The 13,412-nt window shown below is 35.6% G+C and overlaps 1 long non-coding RNA gene across 2 annotated transcripts in view; it reads left to right on the top strand.

Moving 5' to 3' along the window:
- Window positions 1-462: 462 nt before the first annotated feature.
- Window positions 463-13,412, top strand: part of LOC140636613 (uncharacterized) — a 289,585-nt gene continuing 276,635 nt past the window's right edge. Inside the window, exon 1 of one of the 2 annotated variants that reach the window (XR_012033837.1) lies at window positions 463-731. This is a non-coding gene — a long non-coding RNA (uncharacterized lncRNA). Of the gene's footprint in view, window positions 732-12,764; window positions 12,879-13,412 lie in introns of those variants that run through there. The other variant, XR_012033838.1, reaches the window with a different exon arrangement.

Here is a 13,412-nt window from a genome sequence, read left to right as displayed (position 1 = left end):
CAAACCACATCACTAAATGAAGCACACGATTCAGTCTGTCATATAAACACAAAGGAAGTGATGCGGGAATGAGACGCCGGCTGCCTCCGGACCTGAGGCTCAGAAGCACCACAACCCGGGGTCTGCGGGGGCGAGGAGTGAGGCGGGAGGGGCCGGCTGGGGCTGCACAGCTCTGCACGTGGGTGGGAAGCACGCCTGCATCCGCGAGCAAGGGAAACGAGCTCCTAGGGGCTCATCGAAGTATAGAAGTTTATGATTTTGCAGCAGTTGAAATACTGACCTCAACATTAAAATAAAAGCAAGTTTTACATGATGATGAAAAATACAAAAGACTGAAGGAAGAGACCCTGCATGAAAAACCGGGCAGCTCAGCGAGTCGCGGACCGCGTGCCAGTGGCGGAAATGGACCGTGGCCCCCGCCCACCCTCCCAGGTGATAGTAGTTGCACAGAGCAACGTTAGATTTGCAAAAACGTTGTAGACAAGCTCTTGCCAAACCAGTCCCTTCCTTCTTACGCTGCCGCGCGGTTGCCACTTATGAAGGTGCGAACTTCTTGGCTGGTGCTCGAACCCTCTTCTCTACTCCACTCTGTTTTGGCAGTGAATCGTGTAGGCCTCTGCTTGAGCTGGGTCCTGGATGTGTGGTTCATGTAGCAGCTCCTGCATTCCTAACAAGATCTGCTTAATCGTGATGGCTGGCCTCCAGTCCTTGTCCTCCTCGAGGATCATATGGTAAGATCAGATCTAATTTTGTAAGACGTTTCCAAAATGTCTTCCTTAGTGGCTGTATTATTTTACATTCCCATCAGCAATGAATGAAAATTTCTGTTGCTCCGTATCTACATTAGCATTTGATATTGTTGACGCTTTATATTTTGGCCATTCTAATAGATGCGTAGTAGTAGATCATTGTTTAAATACATGTAATGTGGAAAATGTTTTCATATGCTTATTTGCCATCAGTATTACCTTCTTTGGTAGGTGTCTATTCAGGTCTGACACATTTTTAAGTCAGGTTGGTTGTTTTCTTATTGTTGAATTTCAAGGGCCATTTGTATATTTTGCATAACAGTCCTTTATCAGAAATGTGCTTTACAAATGTTTTTTCCCAATCTGTGGCTTGTCTTCTTATTCCGTTGATAGTGCATATTCCAAAGTAGAAGTTTTAAATCTAATTAGGTCAAGCTTATCAGTTCCTTCTTTCACGGATCATTCCTTTAGTGCTGTATCTAAAATCATCACCAAACCTGAGGTTATTGAGGTTTTCTCCTGTTGTAGGAATTTTGTAGTTTTACATTTTACAATAGGTCTATGATCCAACTTGAGTTTAATTTTTGTAAAAGGTATAGGTCTATTTTTAGACTCAATTTTTTACATGTGGATTTCTCATTGTTCCAGCACCATTGTTCAATAGACTGTCTTTGCTCAGACTGTCATTGTACTGCCTTTTCTCCTTTGTAAAGTTGACTGTACTTATGTGGGTCTATTACTGGGCTCTTCATGCAGTGCCATTAATCTATTTGTCTGTTCTTTCATTTGATAAAACACTGTCTTAATTACTGAAGGCTTATAGTAAGTTTTGAAGTTAGGTAGTATCAGTCTTCTGGCTTAGTTCTTGTCCTTCAATGTTGTATTGTCCATTCTGGGTTTTTATCTGCCCATAAAATTTAGAATTAGTTTGTTGATTTCCACCAAATAACTTTCCCGGATTTTAATTGGAATTGTTGAATCTGTAGATCAAGTTAGAAAGAACTGGCATCTTGCCTGTAGTCAATCTTCATGAACATGGAATTTTGCTCCATTGTTTAGTTACTTCAATTTCTTTCATCAGAATTCTGTAGTTTTCCATAAATAGGTCTTGTACAGATTCTGTTAGATTTATACCTAAATATTTTATTTTGAGGGTTGCTAATATAAATGGTATTGTGTTTTCAATTTCAAATCTCACTTGTTCATTGCTGGTATAGAAGAAAGAAAATGACTTTTGTATCCTACAATCTTGCTATTATAACTCTTTACTTCCAGGTCTTTTCTTAATTGTTCCAGATTTTCTACATAGAGATCATATCATCTGTAAAAATACACAGTTTTATTTCAGCCTTTTCAATTGGTATACCTTTTATTTCCTTTTCTCATCTTATTGTATCAACTAGTACCTCCAGTCCTGATATTGAAAAGGAGTTTTGAGAAAGAACATCCTTGTCCTATTTCTGATCTTAATGGGAAAGCTTTGAATTTCTCACCACTAAGTATTTTGTTAGCTGTAGGTTTTTTGTTTTGTTTTGTTTGTTTTTTAGCTGTAGGTTTCTTGTAGATATTATCAAATTGAAAAAGCTTCCCTCTGTTTCTAGTTTGCTGAAAGTTTTTATCATGAATGCATATTGCACTTTGTCAAATTCTTTTTCTGTATCTGTTGATCTTATCATGTGATTTTTCTTCTTTAGCTTGTTTTCTTTTAAATAATTTATTATCTATCTATCTATCTATCTATCTATCTATCTATCTATTTATTTGACAAGAGAGAGAGTGAGAGCACAAGCAAGAGGAGCAGGAGGGGAAGAAGCAGGATCCCTGCTAATCAGAGAGCTGATGCGGGCTTTATCCCAGGACTCTGGGATCACCTGAGCCTAAGGCAAATGTTTAACCAACTGAGACACCCTCTTCTTTAGCTTGTTGATGTGATGGAATACATGAATTGATTGTTGAATGTTGATTCAGGCTTGCATGCCTGGGATAAATCCAGCTTGGTTGTGGTATATAATTCTCATTATACATTACTGAATTTGATTTGTCAATATTTTGTGAGGAATTTGTATCTGTGCTCACAAATAATACAGTTTGTGGTTTTCTTTCCTTGTAATGTCATTCTCTAATTCTGTCATTAGAGTAATGCTAGCCTCATAGAATGAGTTAAAAGTATTCTCTTTGTTTTTTCTTCTGGAAGAGATTGTAGGGAATCAGTATAATTTCTTCTTTAATATCTTTGTAGAATTCACCAGTGGACCCATCTGGGCCTCATGATTTCTGTTTGGGAAGGCTATTGATTATTGATTCAATTTCTTTAACTAATTTAGGCCTATTCACTTTGTTATTTCTTCCTGTGTGGGTTTTGGCAGATTGTGTCTTTCAAAGAATGGGTCTAATTTCATTTTGGTTTTTGAATTTGAACATAGAGTTGTTCATAATATTCCTTTATTATTCTTTTAATATAATAGGATCAATAGTCATAGCTCCCTTTCCTTTCTGATACTCGTAATTTGTTTCTTCTCTTTTTTCCTGGTTATCCTGGCTAGAGGTTATCCAAAATTAAATTATTGATTTTACCAACTTTTGGTTTTATTGATTTTCTCCATTGATTTCTTCTTTTCAATTTTATTAATTTATTCTAATTTTTATTTTTTTCTTATTCCTTTTTGAGAATTAATTTGCTCTTCTTTTTTTAGTTTCCTAAATTGGAAGCTTAGTGTTGATTTTAGATCTTAGTACTTTTCTAATATATGCATTCATGCTATGATTCCCTTTAAATTCTGTTTTCACTGCATCCGACAAATTTTGATAGGTTGTATTTTCATGTTCATTTGGTTCTCAATATTTAGTAATTTATCTTGATCTTCTTTGACCCCTGTGTTATTTAGAAGTGATAGAAAGGTGTTAAAGTCTCCAGCCATGATAGTGAATTCATTTATTTCTCCTTAAAATTCTGTCAGTTTTTGTCTCATGCATTTTGAAGCTCTCACATATTTTGAGACATAAATGTTTAAGATTATTATGTCTTTACTGTTGACCCCCTGTTATCATTATTTAATGCTCCTCTTTATCTCTGATAACTTTTATTTTTGCTCTGAAATCTTTGTTTGGTCAGAAGGTAATGTAACTATACCTGCGTTCTTTTGATTAGTGGTAAAATTAGCGTATCTCCATTCATTTACTTGAAATAGATATGTTTCTACATTTAAAGTGGTTTTCCAGGGGGGCACTTGATGGGATGAGCACTGGGTGATATGCTATATGTTGGCAAATTGAACTCCAATAAAAAATAAATAAATAAATAAATAAATAAATAAATAAATAAAGTGGGTTTCCTATAGAAAATATATCATTGGATCTAGTTTTTAGATCCATTCTGAATATTTTGTCCTTCATTAGTGTATTTAGACCATTGAACTTTAGAGTGGTAGTAGATATAGTTGGAATAATATCTACATATTTTGTTACTACTTTTTATTTGTTGCCCTTGTTCTTTCCTCCTATTTTTGTCTTCTATTCTTTTTCTGACTTTCGTGCTTTTAAATAAGCATTTGAAATGATTAAATTTTCTCTCCTTTTCAGACAATCAGTTGTACTTTTTTAAAAACTTTTTTTGGTGGTTCACTTACAGTTTGTAGCATACCTTTACAAATAATCCACATTCACTCTCAAATAATACTATATCATATGTAGTATGTATGTGTTGTGTATACATACATACACACACACACACACACACACACGGTTGACCCTTGAACAACATAGGTTTGAACACAGGAGGCTGCTTATACTTGGACGTTTTACAGTACAGTACTGTAAGTGTTTTTTTCTCTTACTTAGGTATTTTTAAATAGTATTTTCTTCTCTCTAGCCTATTTACTGTAAGAATACAGTATATAAAACTTGTCACATGCAAAATGCATGTTAAATAACTTTTTGTTATTGGTAAGTCTTCTAGTCAATAATAAGTTATTAGTTAAGTTTTTGAGGAGTCAAAAGTTACACATGGAATTTTGAATGCATAGAGGTTGGTACCTCTAACCCTTGTGTTGGTTAATGGTCAATATACACAGTATATTTAGCTATATACATGCACACATGGAAACACATTGTTGCTTTTATTAAACAAAATTTATCTGTTAAAACAGTTAAGGACTTGAGAAATAAGTGCTTTTATTTTACTTTCATTTATTCCTTCTCTGATGCTCTTCCTTTCTTTACAATCTTTTTTTTTTAAGTTTCTGACGTATAAGTTATAGTTTTCCTTCTCTCTGAAGAACTGTTTTTTTTTTTTTTACATTTCTTGCAAGGCAGATCTATTGGCAATAATTTTCTCAATTTTCGTTTGTCTTAGAAAATATTTATCCTTCACTTTTGAAAGATAATTTCCTAGAGTACAGAATTGTAGGTTGGTGGGATTGTCTTTTCTCTCAACACTTTAGATATTTCATTCTCCTTGCTTGCATAGTATCTGAGGTGAAGCCACATACAATTCTTATCTTAGCTTCTCTGTAGGTAAGGTGGCTTAGTCTTCTGCTTCTTTCAAGTGTTTTTTAATTTTTGAGTTCCTGGAGTTTGTTATTATGTGTCTATGTGAAGTTTCTTCGGCATTTATCCTCTTGATGTTCTGTGAGCTTCCCATTTCTATAGTTCGGTGTCTAACATTTAATCTGGGGGAAAATCTCAGTAATTATTGCCTCAGATATTTCTTCTGTTCCTTTTCTCTTTATTCTCCATGTCGGATTCTCAATATGTGCATGTTACATATTTTAAGGTTGTTCTACAGTCCTTGGATATTCTGTTCTTTTTTCATTCTTTTTTCTCCTTACTTTTCAGTCTTGGATGTCTCTATTGAAATATCCTTAAGACTCCTAACTCTGGGAAACGAACTAGGGGTGGGGGAAGGGGAGGTGGGCGGGGTGTGGGGGTGACTGGGTGACGGGCACTGAGAGGGGCACTTGATGGGATGAGCACTGGGTGTTATTCTATATGTTGGCAAATTGAATACCAATAAAAAATAAATTTATATAAAAAAAGAAATATCCTTAAGATTAGAGATTCTTTTTTCTCCATGTATAGTCTACAATGGAGCTCATCAAAGTTATTCTTCATTTCTGTTATAGTGTTTTTTTATCTCTAACATTTCTTTTTAAATTCTTTTTTATAATTTCCATCTTTCTGCTTACATTGCCTATCTATTCTTGCATGCTCTCTACTTTATCCATTAAGATCTTTAAACATACTAATCATACCTGTTTTAATTTCCAATCTGTGTCTTATACCCCTGCCATATCTGAGTCATTTATGATGTTTGATCTGTCTTTTCAAACTACATGGGTTTTTTGCCTTTTATTATGCCTTAATGTAAAGGAACTTCAATAAATAGACCTTTAGTAATGTGTTGGTAAAATGTTCCACAGTTCTATGATTAGTGAGCCTATGTCTTTGGCCTGCGAACTTCATAAGTGCTTCTCAGTTTTCCTGTACCATTAGGTGAGACAGGTTGGCTAAAATGGGCTGGAGTTGGGCATTTCCCTTTGCCCAGGTTGATTAGGCTCTGGGGAAAAAAAAATCCCAATAATTTGTGATCTTAGGAAACAGGTTTTTATTTATTTTATTTTATTTTATTTTATTTTATTTCATTTCACTTCATTTCATTTCATTTCATTTCATTTCATTTTATTTATTTTATTTTGAGAGTGGGCCTTGTGAAGAACAGAATACTCTGACATATTTCAAAATGATTAATTTTCCTTCCCCATGCCAGAAAGTAAAGAGGAGTTTTCTCTAATATTTACTATAAGGACCTAGTAGACTTCCTAGAGGTAAAACTCACAAAGTTGGGGGGCTTTCTTAGGACTAGATCCCCTCGGAGTTTTGAACTCTCAGGCTTATTCACACTGAGTTTACAGCAATTTGTCAATTTAAAGTTTAGGTTTTCCTGTCCTGGTACTGTGTTCTGCAGAGGTTTTTGCTCTAATAGGTTGTGATTCATCTCTGTCTCTCCAATTTTGGGAGACTGATTTTTCAGTTTGATCAACTTTATATTTGTTGTTTGGATAGAGAGATAATTTTAGTCCATGGCAAACTGGAAAGTAGAATTCCCAACTAACTTTTTAAAATCTGATTTTGCTGCTTCTTAAAATGGTATTAAAAACTAGGAGTGTTAAAAAGAAAAAACTAGGAGTGTTATGGAAATATTAAATATAAGTGATAAGTTCCCCTTTTATTCTACAACTCCCTTGTAGGAGTAGTCCCTCACAAATACATCAGTCCTTTTCATGTATGGGTTTCATTTTTTAACTTTCTCTTTAAAAGGTTACTTAAGATCATTGAGGGCAGCTAAGTGATGATGGATAGTAAGAGGCTTGGATGAGTACACTGATAAATCCTCACTCTAACTTTGGAGCTAATTCTTTTTGTGTAGGAGGGAGAATTACTTGTATGAAAATTTCTACTTACAGGGTAACACTTTTTTCCATTCTCTTATCATTTATTAAAATATCTAGTGCTTCATTGGTTAATTCCATAAATCTTCCTGAATTTATACACATTTTGGAGTATCGCTCAAATATTGTCAACGGACCATGATTTAGTCTAATATTCTTTAATCTAATGAGGTTTATATGCCTTGTGAAGATATGCTCTACTAATGACACTCAGAAAGTGAAAGATGTTGTATATTTGAGTAGTTCCTTACTTAGCACAGACTTTCAGGATAAACCATTTCTCTGGGAGAGGCTTTGGCTTCACAGATAAGAGCACATTTTCAGGAAGCAGACCTTTAACTATATAATGTCTCAGTTTCTTCAACTTTTCTCAACCCTATGATGACTCAGTTTCCTCAGCAGGACTTGTAAAGAAAGCACTTATGATAATGACATAAAATATTATTTGTAAAATGTTTGAAACAGTGTCAGGCATGTGACAGGTGCTTAATGGATATTAATTATCAATAACCATGAAAGTAATATGGTTATAGCCAGATGGGTAAGAAATCAGTGGCAAAACACTATGGATTAAACTGATATTTTGGGCCTAGAAGGATAGAGCTCTTAGATATTGATTTATTCAGCAAATATTTATTATGTGTCAGACACTGTATTTCATGCTGAGGTTATAAATAACTGTGATATAATTTGATTGTTTTAAAAGAGACACAGAAAATCTACTCTGGAAGCACTGTGCAGGGATTAATTAATTTTGTCTAGGAGAGTCACAGACGACTACACAGAGGAAAAAGGCATTGGAATTAGGTCTCTAGAGATGTACAGGAATTAGCTAAGGAAAGAATGAAGAAAAGATAAAAAGAGACTTTCCAAGGAGATAGCACAGTGTGAACAGGAGAATGAGGCATGAAAGTACCTGGAGTGTTAAGGATATAATGGATAGGTAGTTTTTCCTGAATGGTTGGCAGAGTATACAGGGGGAATGGTAAGCAATGAGTCTGGAAAAATCAGTTGAGAATGCATTTGGAAGGACTTTCAATGTTTTGCAAAAGAGTTTAAGTTATATTAAGGACAGTAGGAAGCTAATTGAGAGTCCCACATGAATTGTTCTGCTCAATCACTCATTAATGTATTCATTCCTTCAAGGAGTACTTATTGAATGGTTACTAAGTGCCTGACCCATTCTAGGCACTGGGAATTGAGCAATAAGCAAAAGACAAAATGCTTTTCCCATATAGTCCTCACATGTAGTGTGAAGTAGCAGACAATGAGCAAAAATAAAATAAAATATACAGTTCAAGGGTAATAAATGCTAATGTGAAAAATAAATCCAGAGAAATAAACAATGTTGAAGGGAAACCTGTCATTTTAGATATGATGGCCAAAGTAGGTGTTGGTTAAAAGATAACATGTGAGCCAAACCTGAAAAAAAGAAGGAAATGACCCATGTGATATCTAGAGAGAACAGCAAGTAGGAAGGCCTTGAGGTAGAAACGTGTGCCTGATATGTTAAGGGTGAAGCAAGGCCAGTATTGCTGGAGCAGAGTAATCAAGGGAGAAAGAAGTAAAAAATAAGATAGAAAGATGATAGAAGAGTGAGGTAAGAAATGCAGATTATCAAGGACCTTGTGGGCTATTTTTAGAATTACATTTTAGTCTGAGCAGAAGAAAATGATGTGATCTGACTTCTATTTTAAAAGGATCACTCTTGACTGCTATGCAGAGAATAAGCAGGAGTGTGGGAGAGGTGAAGGATAGAATTAGGGAGGATAGTCAGGAGATAGCTGAACAATCAGACAAGAAAGAATAATGGCTTGGGTGGTAGTGGTGGAAAAGGGGACAAAAGAAAATGATCTGGAAATATTTTAGAGTAAGAGCCAATAGGGTTTCATGATGGGTTGATTTGACTATGAGGCACTAGAAAAAAGTATGCCTGTTGGCTTTAAAGTTTTTAGCCACTCTGATCTTACTTCATCTCTTCATTTCTGTCTTCTTACCTACATGTGGACTTGATCAGCTTATTTTCCTGCTTTAAGTTTCTATCACTGCCTTTTCTAGTCTTGTTCATCTGAGATTGTCTCTGGGAAGGACAAAGGCTTCCTGGCTCATCACAACCTTAAAGACAACTTTGGAATTTCACTGCAAATCAGTATGTGGAAAGAAGCTATGTATAATATGATTTTTTAAATAATATTATTGCAAATAAAAATATACGTGGTTTATAAATTACCCACAATAATACCTGTTACACTGTACTTCATTTCTTCTAAGAGGGCAAATAAAATCTTGTTAGGAGTTCTGTACTATTTTTCCCTTGAAGGGAGGTTCTGCATTCTCTCTCCTTGGTGAAAGTCATATAATCTATTTCAAGAAGATAGTTTTTCTCCCCTATAAGTATACAATTAATAGGTACTCCTCTGTCTACTAAGGAACATATCCATCTCTGTAGACTTCAAGTGGGTAGCAGCTAAGAGCAAGTCCAAATTTTATGGCTCCTGAAGTTTATAACTTTGGGAGACCCTCTTTAGGAAAATTACTTCATAATTTTATATATATAAAATTTTAGTGCTCCTCTCAGAACCTTGGAAGATAACTGTATAAATGAGGGTCTAAACTAAGCTTCATTAGCACCAGAGTAAGCCTGACTTTAGTGTTACCCTTTCACCAGCTCCCCAGTTCACCCAGGATTAATCTTAGTCTTATGACTTTTTCATAAGATCCATGAGTTTCGGGCTGGAAGAGTGCTCTGATCTCAGCTGGTCTATGATTTAGAAAGAAAATTGTTATGTAGTATAGGGGTATTTTGGTACTATAGGTTATAAATCAAGATGATTCTTCTAAATTGCTTCACTATCGTTTTCCCATTCCTTAAAAGGCATCCTTTGATATGGAATTATTTTTAGAGCTTTATCTTTCCATGCAATGAAAATTATTTTCATATACTCTCTTCAAATGAAAAACTGACATGCTGTTCAATTTGGGCATGCTTTCCAACTCTTAAAATTTCCAATCTTTAAACTTATTAAATAGCCATATATGTAATAAGTATCCTAAAAAGGAAAACACTACTGAGAAATTACATCTTACTGTCTGTGGACTCTCCATCTCTTTTGTTTTCTGTTCCTTTCACAGAAAACAGTTACACATACTACAACACAGGAAATCATATGGGGCAAAGTAGTATCCCTAAAGCACCAGATAATTTCTTGCCTCCTATGAAGTGGTGACTCGGGGGTGGCTGCAGACTTTTGTGGTTTCCATCAAGAAATGCTGCTGAGGCCCTTCATCTGTATGCACCACTAAAAAATATTTTTAACATTGATTTTCCTCTGGCATTGATTTACCACCTGACGCCATCAATAATGAGGTTTGTCGGCTGATTTCTTAGGCTGTCTGGGATTTTTTTTTAAAAATTCTTTCTTTCTGCCTTTTTTTTTTCTTTCTTTTTTTTTCTCTTGCTGGCAGAAGAGTTGCTGGTAGCAAGTAGTGAGGCAGGAAGAAAGGCTGATAATTTGAACTCGGAAATTTGCAACCAACCCATCGACTCCACTGAGCCATTTCTCCCAGCTCCCTTTCCCCTCCCTCTTATTACCTATCATTTTATTACTTGATGGGAAGTCTTCCATCGGGTTGGCCTTCTGAGTATTGCTATTTTTCAGTTTGGTATGCATTGGAATGCAAATTAAATGGGACAATTATCTGTGGTAAAGTGTTTTCTTGATGCTTGGAAGAATGCTTTTTCTTTTGCTTCCCTTAAAAATTTGAAGGCATCTAAAAAGCTGATTCAACTCAAGTACTTAGTGAGAAACCAATTCTGTAAACTATGCCACTTTCATTTATTGAAGTTAGCCCATGTTTGGGCCTAAAGGGAGAATTTTCTGAAACACATGTCTATTTCACTGTGGCAGAATGCTTTCCTTTACAAAGCAGTAAGATGGTGAAAAAAGTAGAAAGTAGATAGTCAGCATTCCCACATCCCTTGTAAAATAAAATGAAAATGCAGATACCCTTCTGTCAAGGTCCTGATCCTGGACAAAATTATATACCAAAATTTGACAAAGCACGTTCTGGGAGATATATCTTCATTATTATGCATGAACTTAACTAAATATTGATCACTCTGAATGAAACAGATGGAAACAGCCATTTTTCTGGATCCCAGATATTGAATTATGAGAGGTCAGGGGAAAAATTCTCACTGACAGGTTAAGACAAAATAATTTAAAAAACAAGATAAGAAAAGATATGATTTTATGAACGAGGTATCTATTTAAAAACATTTTTTGTCTCCATACAATTTTAAAGACTTCAGCCACAATAGATGACTTTTACTGAAAACACAGATTTGACATGAAGAATTCCCAGTATTTCACTTTTCTGTTAAGAATGAATGTAACAATCTATTTCAATTAATTATATGTATTTATATAAAAAGATTTTTTACACATTCATTTTTTTCTTTTAACTAGTTATTAATTTAACAACTTAACATTTGTTTGGACTATGTACTTTCATATGTTTCATATTTAGTATACATTTGAATCATCTGTGGGAAAGATGATCACTGGAACTGCATGACACATAATCTGGACAACTGTGTAACCATGTCCTAAGGCCTTGATATACTCAGAAGCAGGATTGATAGGTCATTGGGTTTTAAATACTTGATTTCACTAAAGACTGCTAGATTGTTCTTGAAACCAGCATCTGTCCTCCTACCAACACTTAATATTACCCTATTTTCTAGTTTGGGGCAGCATTTAATGTTATCTTTCTGGCGTTTGCCATTCATGTGAACTGTGTCATGTGGTCCTCTACTTATTTAAAGTTACTGGCTTACTCTGGTACTAGATCTTAAATACCTTTTATCTTCCCAGGGTTTCTCACAGTCTTAAATTAGGTTCCAGGACCTACCACCATCCCTGTTCCTTCTGAGTCTTCTTCTGGGTTTAGAGGAGGAAAATTAATCTAATGAGCTAATTTTAGATCATCGTTATTTTGGAAACATGCTTTGTCCAGTGTGTGTGTGTGTGTGTGTGTGTGTGTAAATATTAAATTTGAATCTCTTTGAGTGATGTTATTTTTTATTCAAGCTGTGCTTTTTAAAAAAATTATATATTTGACAGACAAAGCAAGAGAGCACAAGCAGGGGGAGCAGCAGAGGGAGACACAGGCTCCTCAGTGAGCAGGGAGCCCAATGCAGTACTCCATCCTAGTACCTAGGTTATGACCTGGGCAGAAGACAGACACAACCGACTGAGCCATCTAGGCACCCAGAGCTGTGTTTTGCACTCCAACTCAAATCTTTTTTTAAAAAATGTATTCTTGAAAGGCACACAGAGAGAGAGGAAGAGACATAGGCAGAGGGAGAAGCAGGCTCCCTGCAGGAAGCCCAATGTGGGACTCAATCCCAAGACCCCGGGATCACAACCTGAGCCAAAGCAGACACTGAGCCACCCAGATGCCCCCACTCCACCTCAAATCTGTTTCAAAAGGAGTCACCTGTTTTGAATGTTCTGAATATTCTCTGCATTCTTCTGAACCCCCTTAGATGTGTTTTTTTCTTCTCTCTAGGCATTGGGTCTCAGGTCCAGCTGCTGGGATGCAATAAGCAGCAACAACCCAATTACTGAAGATAGATATAGGAGCCAGTTGGTTTGCCAGATGGTCATTTCCTCTCAAGGTAACAGGGCAGAGCTTCTCTACTCCCTATATCTGGAAAGACTAAAGCTCTCCCAGCCTCCATCACAGCAAATATTTAGTGATCCTGGTCACCATCCTTCCTGGCATAGGGTCCAGGTTGATCATTCTTGTAGGGATGTTCATGGAAGATGCCCTACCCATTCTCTCATAGGTTTGCAGATTGCCGAAGGCCAAGCAGCAATTAGGAAGAGAGAAAACTTAAGGGGGAAGGTACAACAGGATCAAATGCTGAAAGAATAAAAAAAAAAAAAAAGCAGTCTGAGAACTTAAAAAAAAACTTTGAATTTTGACATTTTGGGGGTGATTCATGCTTTTTTCATAATAATGTCATAAAATTTTATTTAAAAAAAGCAAAATACTAGAATGAGGACATAAAAACTGCTAATAAGCACTATTCTTCCTATGGGATTTCTGGTAATAATGATAGGCAGGTATAAAAAATGCAGATGGCTAGAGGTAGACATAGATAAGGTCAGGGGTCAAAAGGTGTTTTTAATTTCATTGATGGGAAATC

Source organism: Canis lupus, chromosome 7 (genome assembly GCF_048164855.1).
Source record: "Canis lupus baileyi chromosome 7, mCanLup2.hap1, whole genome shotgun sequence".
Taxonomy (NCBI): Eukaryota; Metazoa; Chordata; class Mammalia; order Carnivora; family Canidae; genus Canis; species Canis lupus.
This window is presented reverse-complemented; position numbering and strand designations above follow the sequence as displayed.